Source organism: Halichoerus grypus, chromosome 3, assembly GCF_964656455.1.
Source record: "Halichoerus grypus chromosome 3, mHalGry1.hap1.1, whole genome shotgun sequence".
Lineage (NCBI taxonomy): Eukaryota > Metazoa > Chordata > Mammalia > Carnivora > Phocidae > Halichoerus > Halichoerus grypus.
The window spans coordinates 161,506,163-161,521,073 of NC_135714.1; the positions used below are offsets into that span (position 1 = coordinate 161,506,163).

Below are 14,911 nucleotides of genomic sequence, written 5' to 3' on the forward strand. Positions count from 1 at the left end.
GTCCTTGCCATGTGAGTCTCTCCAGTCTGCCAAAATAGAGCCTTGTGTAACATAAGGTAATCATGGGAGTAACATCCCATCACCTTTGCCATAATCTATTGGTTAAAAGCAAGTCATGGGTTCTACTTGCACTCAGGGGAAGGTGATTATACAAGGATACAACTCATTAGGGATCACCCTAGGGTGTGCTCATAGATTTATTATTTTATTTGGTTGTCTATCTTTTATTATTGAATTTGAGAATTCTTTATGCTTCCTGGATGCAATTTTTTTAAGGTCTCACATATTTATTACTGAACTAACCTACTGGTGCAAAAGCATAGTAACAGAGAAAAATAGTTTCCCTGATAAAACATGTCTATTGTTCAGGTGGTATTGATATTCACAGAGTGATAGGATGTGAGCACATGACCTCCATGCAGCATAAATATGTGTGCCATCTCATGTGTGATCCCTTATAGACTCAGTTTGGTTCTTCTCCAATGCCTTCTCTTGGAGTTGTACCTGATTTTATTACCAGTTTTCATCTGAATCCACTAGGGAGTGGGATGATTCTGCTTTTGTTTCTTGGCCAGGAATCTCTTGATCCTGAAAGTCTTGTGAGAAGACATGGTGAGGAACAGTCAACCGCATACACCATGATGGCAGAGAAAAAGAGAGAACTGGATGCATGTTTTTAAATTAAATATATAATTTTCTCCCAGTCTGTGACATGTGATTTCACTCTCTTACTCATGTCTTTCAAAAATCAGAAATGCTGAAGGTTGATGAGGTCCAGTTTTCCAATTTGTTCCTTTATGGATCATGCTTTTGGTGTTGGAGCTAAGAAATCTTTCCCTAACTTGAGATCACAAAGGTTTTCTTCTATATTTTCTTCTAGAAGTTTTGTAGTTTTAGGTTTTATATTTAGGTGCATGATCCATTTTGAGTTAATTCTTGCATATCATGTCAAAATGCGGATTGGAGTTTATTTTTTTGCTTCTGGATATCAAATTGTTGGGATACTGGTCTGTTGTTTTATTGTAATATTTTTGTCTGGTTTTGGTATCAGGGTGATGCTGATCTCAGAGAATAAGTTGGGAAGTATTCCTCATCTTCAATTTTCTGGGAGAGTTGGTATAGAATTAATATTATTTCTTCCTTAAAATTTTGGTAGAATTTGTCAGTGAAACCATCTGGGCCTGGAAATTTCTTTGTGGGAAAAAGTGTCTATAATAGATATAATAAGGTTATTCAAGTCATCAAATTCTTGACTGAACATTGGTAGTTTGTGTTTTTCAAGAAATATGTCTATTTTGTTTTAGTTGTTGTCGGTTTATGGGCATAAAGTTTTTAATAATATTCTGTTATTATCCTTTCAGTATGTATCAGTATGCAGTGATATTTCCTCTGTCATGCCTAACACTGGTGATTTTTGTCTTCTCTCCTTTTTTCCTGAAAAAACCAGAAACTCATCAATTTTATTGATCTTCTCAAGAAACATTTTTTTGGTTTCATTGATTTTTCTATATGGCTTCCTTGTTTTCTATTTAATTGATTTTTGTTCTGATCTTATTTCCTTTTTCTACTTATTTTGAGTTTAGTCTGCTCTTCTTTTTCTAGTTTCTTAAGGTGTAAACTGAAGTTTTGAGAACTTTCTTCTTTTCAAAAAAGGGGTTTAGTCCTATAAATTTCCCCAAAGTAGTATTTTAGTACCATCCTGCAAATTTGTTGTGTTTTTGCCATTTTCATTCAGTTCAAAATACTTTCTATTTTTCATTTTGATTTATACTTTGATTTGTGGGTTGTTTAAAAGTGTGTTAGTAAATATTGAGAGACTTTCCGGAAAACTTTCTGTTATTTATTTCTGGTTGAATTCCATTGTGGTCAGGGAAATTACATTGTATGACAGATTCTTTTCAATTTTTAAGACTTTAAGTTTATGGCTCAGAATATGGTCTATCTTAGGAAATGTTTTGTGTGCACCTGAAAGGAATGTGTATTCTATTTTTGTGGGTGGAGTTTCCTATAAGTATCAATTAGGTCAAGTTAATGGATACCATTGCTTAAATCTTCTATGTCCTTATTGATTTCCTGTCTATTTTTTTCTTTTTTAAAAGATTTTATTTATTTATTTGACAAAGAGAGAGATAGTGAGAGCTGGAACATAAGCAGGGGGGTGGGAGAGGGAGAAGCAGGCTTTCCCTGAGCAGAGAGCCCGATGCGGGGCTCAATCCCAGTGTAGACACTGGGATCATGACCTGAGCCAAAGGCAGACACTTAACGACTGAGCCACCCAGGCACCCCATGTCTATTTTTTTCTATCAATTATAGAGAGTACTGAAGTTTTGACTAAAGTTGTCTCATTATAGTTTTATCAGTTTTTTTCTTCATGTACTTTGAAACTTTATTATTAGATGCATCACCATTTTGGGAATTGTTTTGTCATATGGATGAATTGACCATTTTATCATTATGAAATGACTTTCTTTACCTCTGATTATATACTTTACTCTGTAATCTACTTTGTGTAGTATTACTATAGATACTGTAGTTTTTTTTTTGGTAAGTGTTAGTGTAGTATATCCTTTTCCATCCTTTTGCTTTTAACATATTTGTGCTTTTATATTTAAGGTGTATTTCTTATAGGCAGCATACAGTGGGCCTTGCTTTTTTTTTTTCCAATTTAACAATCACTTCTTTTTATTTGGAGTATTTAGACCATTTACACTTAATGTGAATATTAATATAGTTATGTTTAAATCTGTTACCTTGCTAGTTGTTATCTAATTGTTCCACTATTCTATGTTCTCATCTTCCTTTTTCTATCTATTTTTGGATTGATTACTTTTATTATTTCACTTGTAAGATGATTATAATTCTTTGTTTTGTTATTTTACTGATTGCTTTAGGGTTTATAATATACATATTTAACTTATCAGTCTACTATTAAGTGTACAATGTGAGAAATTTACAACAGTATACTCCCATTTCTCTCAACATCTTTTGTGTTGTTTTGCCATATATTTTACTTTTACATATGTTATAAACCCTATACTACATTGTGATTGTTTTTGTGTAACTAATTATTTTTAAAAGATATTTAAATAATAAGAAACAAATCTTATATATTTACCTATATATTTACAATATTAGGGTTCTTCATTCTTTTCTGTAGATCTATATTTTCCTCTGTATCATTTTCCTTCTTTTTTTACCATTTCTTATACTCTAGGTCGGCTGGTGGTGAGGAATTCTTCCAGTATCTGTATGTCTCAAAAGTCATGATTTTGTCTTTGTTTTTTAAGGATATGTTTGCTCTACAGAATTTTAGGTAGACAAATTTTTCTTTCAGTAACTTAAAGATGTTGCTTCATTGCTTTCTGGCTTGCATTATTGCTGATGAGATACCTGCTGTCATAGTATCCTTGTTCCTCTGTATATAGCACCTCTTTTTACCTCTGTCTGTTTTTAAGATTTTTTATTTTTCACTGGTTTGATTTGATTATTATGTGCTATGTATCATTTTCTTCATGTTTCTTGAACTTGGCCTTTATTGAGATTCTTGAATTTATGGGTTTATAGTTTTTATCAAATTTGAAAAAATTTCAGCCAATATTCAAGTATTTTTCTGTCTTCCCTTTCTCCCTCTCCTACTTTGACTCTAATTACACATACAGGAGGTCACTTGAAATTGTTCCACAGCCTAATGTTGTGTTTATTTTTAAAATTCTCTTTTCTCTCTGTGTTTCATTTTGAATAGTTTCTACTGGTATGTTTTCAAAGTATACTAATGTTTTCTTCTGAAATGTTTAATTGGCTACTAATTCTATACCATTCAATTTTATTTTAGATGTTGTAGTTTTCAACTTTTTGTATCTCTTATGTCTTTACTTAACTTTGTGAATTACAGTTATAAAAACTGTTTACTATCTTTGCTACTAATTCTAATGTTTGTGTCAGTTTTGAGTTGGTTTCAACTGATTACTCTTTTTCAACATGGATTGTATTTTCCTGCTTCTTTATATGCCTGATAATTTTTTATTGGATGCCAGCCATTGTGAATTTTACCTTGTTGGGTGCTGGATATTTTTATTTTCATATAAATATTCTTGAACTTCGGTCTGTGATGAAATAGTCTGTGATGAAACTGGAAATATTTTGACCTTTTGGGTCTTGTGCTTAAGATTTGCTAGGTAGGACCAAAGCAGTGCTTGGTCTAGGGTTTATTATTACTTCCCCTCTTGAGGCAAAGTCCTAGAATTATGAAGTTTCACAGTACGACTGGTGGGAGCAAGTACTGTTCCTGTCCCTTTGTGAACACAGGGTACTGTTCCCTTCAAGTCTTTTGGATGGTTCTTTCCCTGGCCTTAGACATTTTCTACACACATACATGCACCGATCAGTACTCAGATGACTACTCAGTGGAACCCTTCTCCTGATCTTCAGGGTTATCTCTGTGTACATCTCTCTCCTCTTTTATTTTGCCTTGGGAACTCTAACTTTCTTGGTCTCTCTAGACTCTCAACTCTGTCTTCTCACTAGAGGAATCTGCTGGGCTCCATCTTGGTTCCTCTTCCTTGTGCCTTGATCTGGAAACTCAAAGTGGGACTACTGTTGGGTGCACTTTGTTTCTTGTCTTTTAGGAATCACTGTCCATTGTTGCCTGATGTACAGTATCTTAAAAGTCATTGCATTATATATTTTGGTCAATATTTTGAATGTTTTAGGCAAGCAGGTAATTGTCTTACTTGATTAGAAATCTTAATCCTCCTTTTTTTTTCATAATTTTATTACCATCTGACATTATATATTTATTTGTTTTTTCTTTCTTACTAGAATGGAAGCTCCATGACAGCAGGGATCTTTTTGTTCACTACTGAGTCCTCTTTAGCAAGAATAGTGCCTGTTACATAATAGGTGCTCAATAAATATTTATTAATGAATGAAAGGATGAGCCAATGAATGAATGCATCCTAACACCTAGCCACCATTCCAGCACATAGGTCTCCTCATGCCCTCTACCCGTCAGATCCCTGCCTCAGTGCTTCTGCTCATGCTGGTTCCTGCCTGATAAACTCTTCTCTCTCCTCTCTAAAATGTTTACACATCTTTCAAGCTCCACTTCCCATATGTCCTCCCCCATAAATTCTTCTCTGATTGTTCTGGTTAACCCAGATTTCTTCCTCTTCCAAGACCTTTCAGCACTTAGAGTCAGAACCACATAAATTATAATTCCAATGCTCCTTATTAAGGCAATGTGAGCTTTTTGAGGACCTTCCTTCATGTATCCTTCTGAACCTAGCACTGTACTGGTCTCAAAAAATATATGTTGGTAATGGTTGTGATCTCTGCTCTTTGCATACCTTGTGGGTGGAGAGGTTCTCTTGTTCTTTCCGAGTTTCAAATTTTCCCACAATAGTGCCTACCATGTTTCATGGGCTAGTAACGTATCCTTTTTGAAGTTTCCAGAAGCCAGGGTATCTTAATTGGGTTGGAGCAGAGAATTTGGAAGACATTTGAGTTAAGAGCACAAAGTTTGGAAATGGGCTCTGGAAGAAAATGAGGGGCAGTGGGGGTGAGGGATAAGTATTTGGTGAGCATTCATTTATTCTATCCCATCACTTTGTCTATTAGCTCTTTTAATAGTCTCCATAGAACCATAGCCTCACTAAGTTAATATCAAGGCTGACATGTTGAAACAATGTTGTTTGTTAATGAAGATCAGTAACAGAGAGTGACTGGATTTATGGCAAAACAGGCTGCTATGGACTGAATTTTGTCTCTTCTTCTACCATTCATATGTTGAAACCCTAACCTTCAATGTATTTAAAGATGAGGTCTTTGAGAGGTAATTCAGGTTAGATGAGGTCATGCGAGTGGGATCCCTTCATGATGGGATTGTGTTCTTATAAGAAGAGACACTGGAGTTCTCTCCCCCTCTCTCTGCCGTGTGAACACATGACATGATAGAGGCCATCTGCAAGGAAGAGAGCTCTCACCAAGAACTGACCTTGCTGGCACCCTGATCTCTGACTTTTAGCCTTTAGAACTATGAGAAAATAAATTTCTGTTGTTTAAGCACCCAGTCTATGGTATTTTGTTATGGCAGCCCCAGCTGACTAAAACACATGACAATTAGTATATCATGACTCAGGTGGATGGGTAAGAAGAAGTCACATCCTAGGGGAGATATGTTTGTTATGTCTCTTGTTTGACCTTGATGAAGAATCATGTAGTGTTGATATTCCCAATAGATACCCTTGAAAGTCACCCCAATATATTGCTCAGTTGTTCCACTCTCTTTCCTGGCAGGACTGTAAAGGCCATCTGCAGTGTGGTTCTTCCCAGCTTCCTCACCCTGTTACTGGGGCCAGGGTCACGCTGACTGCAGCTGTGAACATAGGTTAGATGCCCGTAAGCAGCTCTGAGGAGAAAGTGCTCTCCTTCTGTTAGATCAAGGGCACAATGCTTTGTGTCCTTGAAGCATGAGGTTAGCTCTGAGGGTGAACGCTGGGAATCTTTGGCTTTACCTACCAATGTACAACAAGTCCCTGGAAGGTAGCTCAATCCACCGTTAGCTCCCAATCTGCATAGATCATGTTCTAAATGCCCTACCAGGTCTCTATGAAGTTCCCTACTGGGGCAACAATCTCCTCTTATGGTTTGTTTCCAACTGGATTTTTCCAGTTTGTGGGATTGCCTTCCTCTCAGCTGCCATCAAACACAAATGTATGACTTCTTCTCTAGCTTACTCCCAATTGAGCGATGGTCTCATGACTATCCCTCAGCTCTTCCAGCAAGATGCCTGATTCCTCTGTTCCTGGTAATAGCCATGAGCATTGTCTTTTGTCCACCTCCCCAGTTAATGCTTCCAGGGTGATCTCAACCCGTGAGAACTCCCCTCCTTTTTTTTTTTTTTAAAGATTTTATTTATTTATTTGACAGAGAGAGAGAGCACAAGCAGGCAGAGTGGCAGGCAGAGGAAAAGGGAGAAGCAGGATCCCTGCTGAACAGAGAACTTGATGGGGGGGCTCGATGGGATCATGACCTGAACTGAAGGCAGACGCTTAACTGACTGAGTCACCCAGGCGCCCCCACCCTCCCTTTTTGACTGGAATGATCTTGCCTGCCAAACAGGAGGTCTGTTGGCCCATAGAAAGAAGATACCTTGGAAAGTACCCAGCCAAGCTGAAAAGCCAATGCCAGGATTTTTTATACCTGGTACACATCCTGGGGTGACCTCCACAATAACTACAATTCCCTTCTGGGAATTTGGCCATTTGGAGCCCCAAAGACAATAGCTTGGAGGTTTTTTCCTATTTTGAATTTTTTTTTTGATAAACATTCTCTGTTTGAAAATAACCTGGATTTTACAAATTCACCTGCTGATGTTTATGGTTTAGGTCTTTTATCTCTCCGGCCATCAGGGAAAAAATTACTTTGGCAGAAGTAAAAGTGGACTGGCCACTCTTATCTCTGTCAGACTCAGGGGAACTGCTGTCAGATCACCCAGCTCGCATGACAAGGCTATTTTTCTTCTAGAGTTGATCTTGTTCCCTGGCAAGCTGTATGTGATTTGTCTTAACACTCAGATTCCCTGCCAGGGCGTTCATGGCATGTTTGGACACATGGTCTTGTAAAAATGATATTTTGAACTTTATTTATATACACTTCTCTTGTACTGGTTGTTTTGGGGGTCCTGGGCACCCAGATTGGCAGCAACTCTTCTTGGGCTCCACTGGGGGCCACTAGGGGATGGGCAGTTTACTTCTTTGTGTGACAAATCTTCAGAGATAGTTGTACCGATTGAAAGTGAAAGTTCCCAGCAAACTCATTTATGAATAGAGCCTGTGGTATCAAATGGTAGCTTGTTGAATACATTGGGGGAAATTTTAACAGCACCCCTTCTTTATTGTGCCTCTTCTAACAATAGCTTGGAGTCTGTTGAAGTCAGCCCACTTGGGTTAAAAACATCCAAAGGACGGATAATCTGGATCAAGTGGAAAGGGAATAAGCCCCTCTTATTCAAACCATGGACACAACTGTTCCAGAACTCACCAGGTCTATAATTTTGTCTTGGGAAAGTTAGGGGGGATAAAAAGGACTGAATGGTAAGAAGAACTTTCAAACTCTTCAAGTTCAACATATTTTATCTCCAGGCCCTTGAGGTAGAGGTCTCACTAGCAGAGTGTGAAAAACTTAAAATTTGGTTTAGTTGTCAAGCATTCCAGAAAAAGTTGGCCTTACCCTCCTGTGCCTACTTGGACAAGAACTAGTTAATGGTCAAAAACAAAACAAAGCAAAACTTCAAAAATACACACACACACACACACACACACACACACACACCAATTAGCTGGATTGGTAAAGACCTGCGCAAACAAAAGGTCAGAAGCATCTAACTGAGACCTTATCAAATTTAAAGTCTGTTATAAATTTTACTTTGCTTGGAAAACAGTTGTAATAAAACTCGGTGAGATGACCTGAATGTGGCTGATAGATCTGATAATAAAAACAGATTTCAGGACAATTACCTGAGGCAAAAGCCTGGGGATTAAGAATATGGGTTCTTAGCTTCCAGTTGAGCTTGTGGCAGCTTAACTTCCCAGGTCTAAAAGCCCCAGTGTTTGCAGACTCCTCACATTGTGTAAAACTGTAGCAGGATAGTACACAAGAGGAAGATCACTGACTGGTGGGTCCCCAGTCCTAGTATTGCTTACCTTTGTCAACTCTATGAACTTCCATTGACTAGCCAGACAAAAATGAGAGTTTAGCCCATCTTTAAAAAGAGACATCTCTCTGTGTCTCCCAAATACAGACTTATTAGTTTGGGGACATTCTATGGAAAATGTTTGCTTGATGAACTAACTTGAAGCCTAGGTTTTTCAGAACAATGTTTTATGTGAGAAGCAGGCAGGCTTTTAGATAAGGTTTTTCAACCACAGACCATATTTTTAACCAATTACCATTTGGTGTTGAAGTCCACCAGGAACAATATTAGATCATGTGTGGTGTTTGTTGACTCTTTCCTAGCTTTCATATTGATGATGAGCCAACACATGAACTCATCAAAGACCCACAGTTATCGATACTCATACACGCTTGGTACTACAATTTTATAATAGCAGTCTGGATCAGTAGATGGAGTGGTAAAATCAGGGGAAGTGTTCTGAACCCCATAATTTCAATTTGTTTGTTAATGCTTTGATATCGCCTTTTGGCTAAATGGGACATAAACACCCCCACTATGGTGAAAGCAAAGGCATACAGTGTTTTATATTCAGACTGTAATTTTCACTGCCTTGAGCTAGGAGTGGACTGAAGAGCCAAGGGGGCTGATGCTTACTGTCAGAAGGAAACCTCCAGAGCTGTGATCACAGAAGCAATGTTACCAAATTTGGTAGATGTTTCTAACTACCTGCTTCAAATGCTTTACAAACAAAAATTGTGCATGGTTAGGAGTTTGGACTTTGGCTCCAAGTGCCTGAGTCCAAATCTAGGCTTTGACACTTACTAGTTGTGTGGCCCTGGGTCTCATCTTCATCTGTGAACAGGGCCTACCTCTTTGGTGAGCTTACATGACTTAATACATGTAGAGTTCAGAGAGTAGCTGGGCCTATGTAAGGGTTTGTTATGAAAGCCCATGAATTTTGCTCTTGTGCACACCCACTTAAAAAAGTCCAGGCTAAAATTCTTATGGCCATTCTCCACGGGGTGGCCTTGCTCGCCCATCCGTCTGTGCATTAAGATTGACCCAGAACTCTTCACTAAAAAGAATCTTGGCAATACCTGCTTGTTGGTCTCTCCAGTTGGAGGAGGGATGGCTTCTGCTCAGGCCTTCTCAGCTCCCACAAGGGGATACCACACTTACCCTTGACTCTGCTCCTGGTGAAGGTGCCTGGGTCTGAAATGGCAGCCCAGACTAGCTTCACCACAGGCGCTTTTCAGAAGGAACAGCCCTGAGCTCATGGTCTCTCAATGCTGACTTTTAAAAACTCTGCTAAGAGGAACAATGTAAGTAAGGGAATTGTTCAAGTGACAACCTGGAGTCTGAAGTCTCAATAGTCTAAAGTCTATCCCAGGCTAAGTCATAGCACTAGAACTGAGCACCAAGACCTCATCATTCTGTCCTTCCTGTGTCCCCTCCTTCAAATCTTCCTGCATCTACTGAATGGGCTTTGGTGGGATGCTCCTAGTCCACATGGGGAGTGATTGAAAACAAATCTTGGTGGCATTTACCACAAGGGTGTTGCTTATTGCATCACGAATGGGTTCTCTTTAAGAAGTGTCCACGGAGACCTTTTTCTCTGGCCTAAGTGCCAAGTACAATTCTACCTTTGGTCATCTAGTATCTCTGTTAGGAACCCTGTGAATTATATAAATGGCCAACCTTCCCTTTCACATTAGCTTCTATAACGTTTGGGGCCATTAGTGTGGCCAGCTCCTAAATCTTTGTCATCTTCACGTTTCCAGTGCTTTATCTGTTTTATCCCTGCCTTAATTCTTTTTTCTTTCTGCTGTCAGCTTCAATCTTTACTTTGTTACCTTATGGCTCCCTAAACTCCTTAAACATAAGCTTCTTTAAAACTTATGTACAGCAAGGTGAGGATATACATGAGTAAATAAGAAACTCCAGGGAGCAGGTAGAGTCATCCCACTTCAGAGATGAGGAAACTGAGGCTCTGAAAGGTAAATCAACTTTCCCAGTGTCATAAAGCTAGTAAGTAAGTAGAAGGCCAAGGTCAAACTTCACTGCCAAGGTCACATTTCACTGCCCTCCTCATACTCAGAAATATATTCAGAAAGAGGGATACTGGGGATTAGAGGAGGCTCTTGCACAAGGAGCTACGGGGGTGGGGGGCTGTGAAGCTGATGAGAACTGAAAGCTACACTGAAAGTTTCACATCCAGGAAGGACACATTTATGGAATGTTTTGGTCATCAGAGGATAAGTAATCTGTAGAGTCAATCCCAATTGTATTATAACCTTGATTAACTGAGACTGGTTAGCTTGGGTAATTGAATTGTCAAGTTAACCGAGAGTCAACTCAATAGACCGCACTTATCTACCCTGACTATTAAAAGTTTTCTTGTAGTCTCTGACTATTCTCCTGCTTCAGTTACTATAATGTAGTGCACATGTTTGGACCATTATTGTAATTCCAGACTCCATTCAATGTCTAATGCAATGCCCAGAACATAGTAAGCCCTCATCATGCCTCTTGATTCTGTTGAGTGTTAGGAGTTTTCTTAGGCCTTGGGGTCAAACTTGTATTTATCACTTCTCTCTGAGTGAGACAGTAGATGGTCTTACGGACTGTGGGGGCAGGACATTGACCCCACTGCAAGAATGCATGTGTTCCTCAACCCAGCCCACTGGCTGTCTAGTCCATCGACCTGAACTGAGGGGAATCCTCAAAATAGTGGTCAGACACAAATCTCTTTTGCTTCGATTTGCTTGTGTCACTTAAATTAGAAGCTCAATGATGTTGTTTTAGTTACTTGAGAATTCGCATTGGCAGGAGTCTGGCTAATCAAGATCTTGTTTGTCTGTATGACTTTCTCATTATCCATAGCCATTTATTGAGTCCCTTCTGTGCCCAGAAAATGTTCTGGGCTTTGAAAATACAAAGCTGTATGAAGACTGAAAAAGTTTGATTTCATGGTGATGAACAGACCAAGATGGCTGTGGCTGTGTTGTCTGTTGAAGGCCATGTGAATTCTTTTCTGTGACATATCAGAAATGGCACAGGCTTTGGCTTTAGATTCACCACCAACTTTTTGTTGGACTTGTGAATAGTTCCTTAATCTAATGGAACCTCAGTTTCCTCATTTGCAAAGTAGGGACATAAATGTCTACTCAGTTTGTTAGAAAGACCAGACATAAGGTACTTATATGAAGCCCAGGCACATAACAGGTGCTCGACAAATGGTAGCTGGCAATATTGTGCCTCTGAGCATTCTCTGCTCAGAAAAACAGGGAAAACTCCCTATCAGAACTGTTTTGAGAATGTGTGTTATAATTTCTGTGAGGTTCCCCTGATGGCAAGTCCAAGGGCCAAGACCACTGTAACTGCAGCCTATGGACACGTGTGTCTGTAAATAGCCCCAACCCATGTAAACACTCCATTGAGTGTAACCGCCTGCATCACAGTGAAGATATGCATGTGATGTTGCCAAGGGTCACCCAGCAGCCAGTGCCCCCCATGCACATTCATCAAGGTGCGCAGCTGCCCAACAGAAAACCACAATTGTTCCACACGATTTATGCTGAGAAAGAGCAAATCAGTGGGAGAAAACATGGATTTGTTCTGGGGACAAGAGGGGTGGGGGCCATCGGGAATGGTAAGGAAGGGGGACATGAAAGAGTGAGGTGGAGACACCATGTTTAGGGACGGGAAGGGATACTAAGAGGACAGACACAGAGTGTGTCCCTGCTCTGGTGGGTTACAACTTCTAAGTCCAAGAGGCTCTTTGCATTTCACAGATTGCAACAACACCCCCAAAGCTGGGGTGAGGAGTGGAAGACAGCTTGCCCTGGTCCTGGCCACGGTTCCACCAGCGACAGCTTTATCCCTTCATTCTCTTTCATGCCTCTCTCCCTCTTGCTTCCCATTTCCTCTTTTCTTCCCTTTTTTGTTCAATTTCCCCCGCTTCCTTTCTGCTTCTAGCACCTCCTTCCTGCTCTCCTTTTCCAAACCCCAGGGGTGGCACACAGGTATCTCTTTCACTAACTGAACATTTCCACCGCCTCCATCCCCTAACCAAGCCATTAACCCCCGCTGCTCAGTGGGTCGCACCTCGGCCTGTTATTAACTTCAGTTCAGCTGCCAACCCAGCTACGTGCAGGCTCATTCTGCAGGCAGGGGTGGACGTGGGTGTCCATGGAAACAATGGCACCAGGACTGAGTGCCTAAGTCCAGGTGGCCCTGAGCTGCTTGGGTGACATGAGGGGCAGGAGGCCTAGGAGATGGTGCGGGGGGGGTGGGACCTGGGATGTGACTGGAGTGAAATGGTCTCCCAGACTCCCACCAAGGCCTGGCGAGCGCCAGGGAGGCAGCTGAGCCCTCATGGTGCAGAAGAAAGGCTGTGCCAGGGAGGAAACATGGTGACAAGAGGAGGAAACACGGTGAGGAGGAAGGAACCCTGGCCAGGATTCTGGGGGGCCCAGTGTCCTCTTAGGTTACTTATCTGTTTTGAGCCTCAACTTCCTCAACTTTAGGATGCGAGCAATGACCCCTGCCCTACTACTCACAGAGCTCTAGTGAGGCTCAAATGAGGTAAAGTGAGGTTAAGGACGGGAAGCCTTCTCTATCCATGAGGCACGGTGTGTTAGTCAGCCGGGGCTAACCTAACAAAGTACCACAGGTTGAATGGCTTAAACAACAGAAGTTATTTTCTCACAGTTCTGGAGGTTGGAAGTCCAAGACCAAGGTGTGGGCAGGGTTGGTTTCCTCTGAGGCCTCTTTCCTTAGCTTGCAGATGGCTGTCTTCTCTCTGTGTCCTCACATGGTCTTCCTTCTGTGTATATCTCCTAATCTCTCCTTCTTATAAAGTCAACAGTCAGATTGGATTAAGGCCTACCCTACTGACCTCGTTTTAGCTTAATTACTTCTTTAAAACCCTGTCTCCAAATATGGTCACATTCTGAGGTACAGGAGGTTACGACTCCAACATATGAATTTTGGAGGGACACAATTCAGTCCCTAACACACAGCTACTTTTATTATGATCAGTCACCCTGGGGTTAGGGTCTGTCTAACAGATGGGAACATATTCACCCATGGCAGATGGGAGGGTAGAGAGTGAGTTCCAGAGGCCTTGTGGGGATTGGGCCAGGCTTCAGGGGATGGCAGGCTCAGTGGTCCATCTTCCTGCCACAGCTCCATGTAATAGCTTGTCCAGTGGGAGTCCTACTGTTGCTCAGAATTGGTGGCTTGAGCCCAAATCTGTCCAGACACTGCTTCTAGGGACTACAAAGTGGTAACAGAACTGGCCTTGCCATCCCCAGTCATGGCCTCAGTCTCTACGCGCTCCCACCTGTGAGATGAGCGGAGGCATTTGGGGAGTCATGACTCATTCATCTGTGAGAAGTTCTGAGGCTTCTCCTTTCCTTTTGTCCGGTTGGGAGAGCATCCTTTTCCAAAGGCAACGATGAGGGGTAAGATAGTCACTCACAGAAACTGAGATATACAAGCTCTCTCTCCCGCTGGGTTCTCACTAGCCTGGGGACCTGGCAGACATTGTGGTGTTATCACTGGAATGGTGCGTGAGGCAGTGGGGAGCTCAAGGGACAGCTGGCGTGTGTGTCACGTGTTGCCAGGAGTTGGGGGAGAACAACCCTGGGGCCTGCTTCTTACCTGGGGTCTCTTGCAGTGGGAGCTTGGCTGGAGCACACTGTGGACATTAGGAGCACACTGTGTTGCCTGGACATTAGGGATGGCAACTGACCTGCCCAGGGTCAGTGTGAAGGATCCTGGAGGGTAGGGTGGGAGGCTGGACCTCAGTGAGGATATACCGACCAGGACAGCTGAGGAGAGGCACCCTGGCCTTTCTCTGTTATCGGCAGTGGAGGGCCGAGTGAATCTGACATGTGAAGCAGGATTACTAGGGAAGAGATTCCAGGAACTATCCAGGTATTGAGGTCTTGCTCCCCTGTCAATCCTGTAAATAGTAGGCACTCCAACTTCAGCCTACCTGAAACAAAAGTCATGTAACTCTTCCACCACTGGCCGTGTTACTCCACATCTGCCCTATGCAGAGGGAGGCAGATGGGATGGCAGTCCCCACTGCAGTGGTGACCACACTAACATATCCAGCACAGTGCTGGACACCTGGCTGTGGGCTGATGAGGGCATGGGGCCTGTGCCTTCTCCTCTCTGGCTGACTTAGGCTTGTAAGTTTCTCTTTCTCCAATGAAGCCCATTCCT

The 14,911-nt window shown here is 41.4% G+C and overlaps 1 pseudogene; it reads right to left on the reverse strand.

Moving 5' to 3' along the window:
• Positions 1–455: 455 nt before the first annotated feature.
• On the reverse strand, positions 456–611 carry LOC118524775 (large ribosomal subunit protein eL39-like; annotated as a pseudogene).
• Between the last annotated feature and the right edge of the window lie 14,300 nt (positions 612–14,911).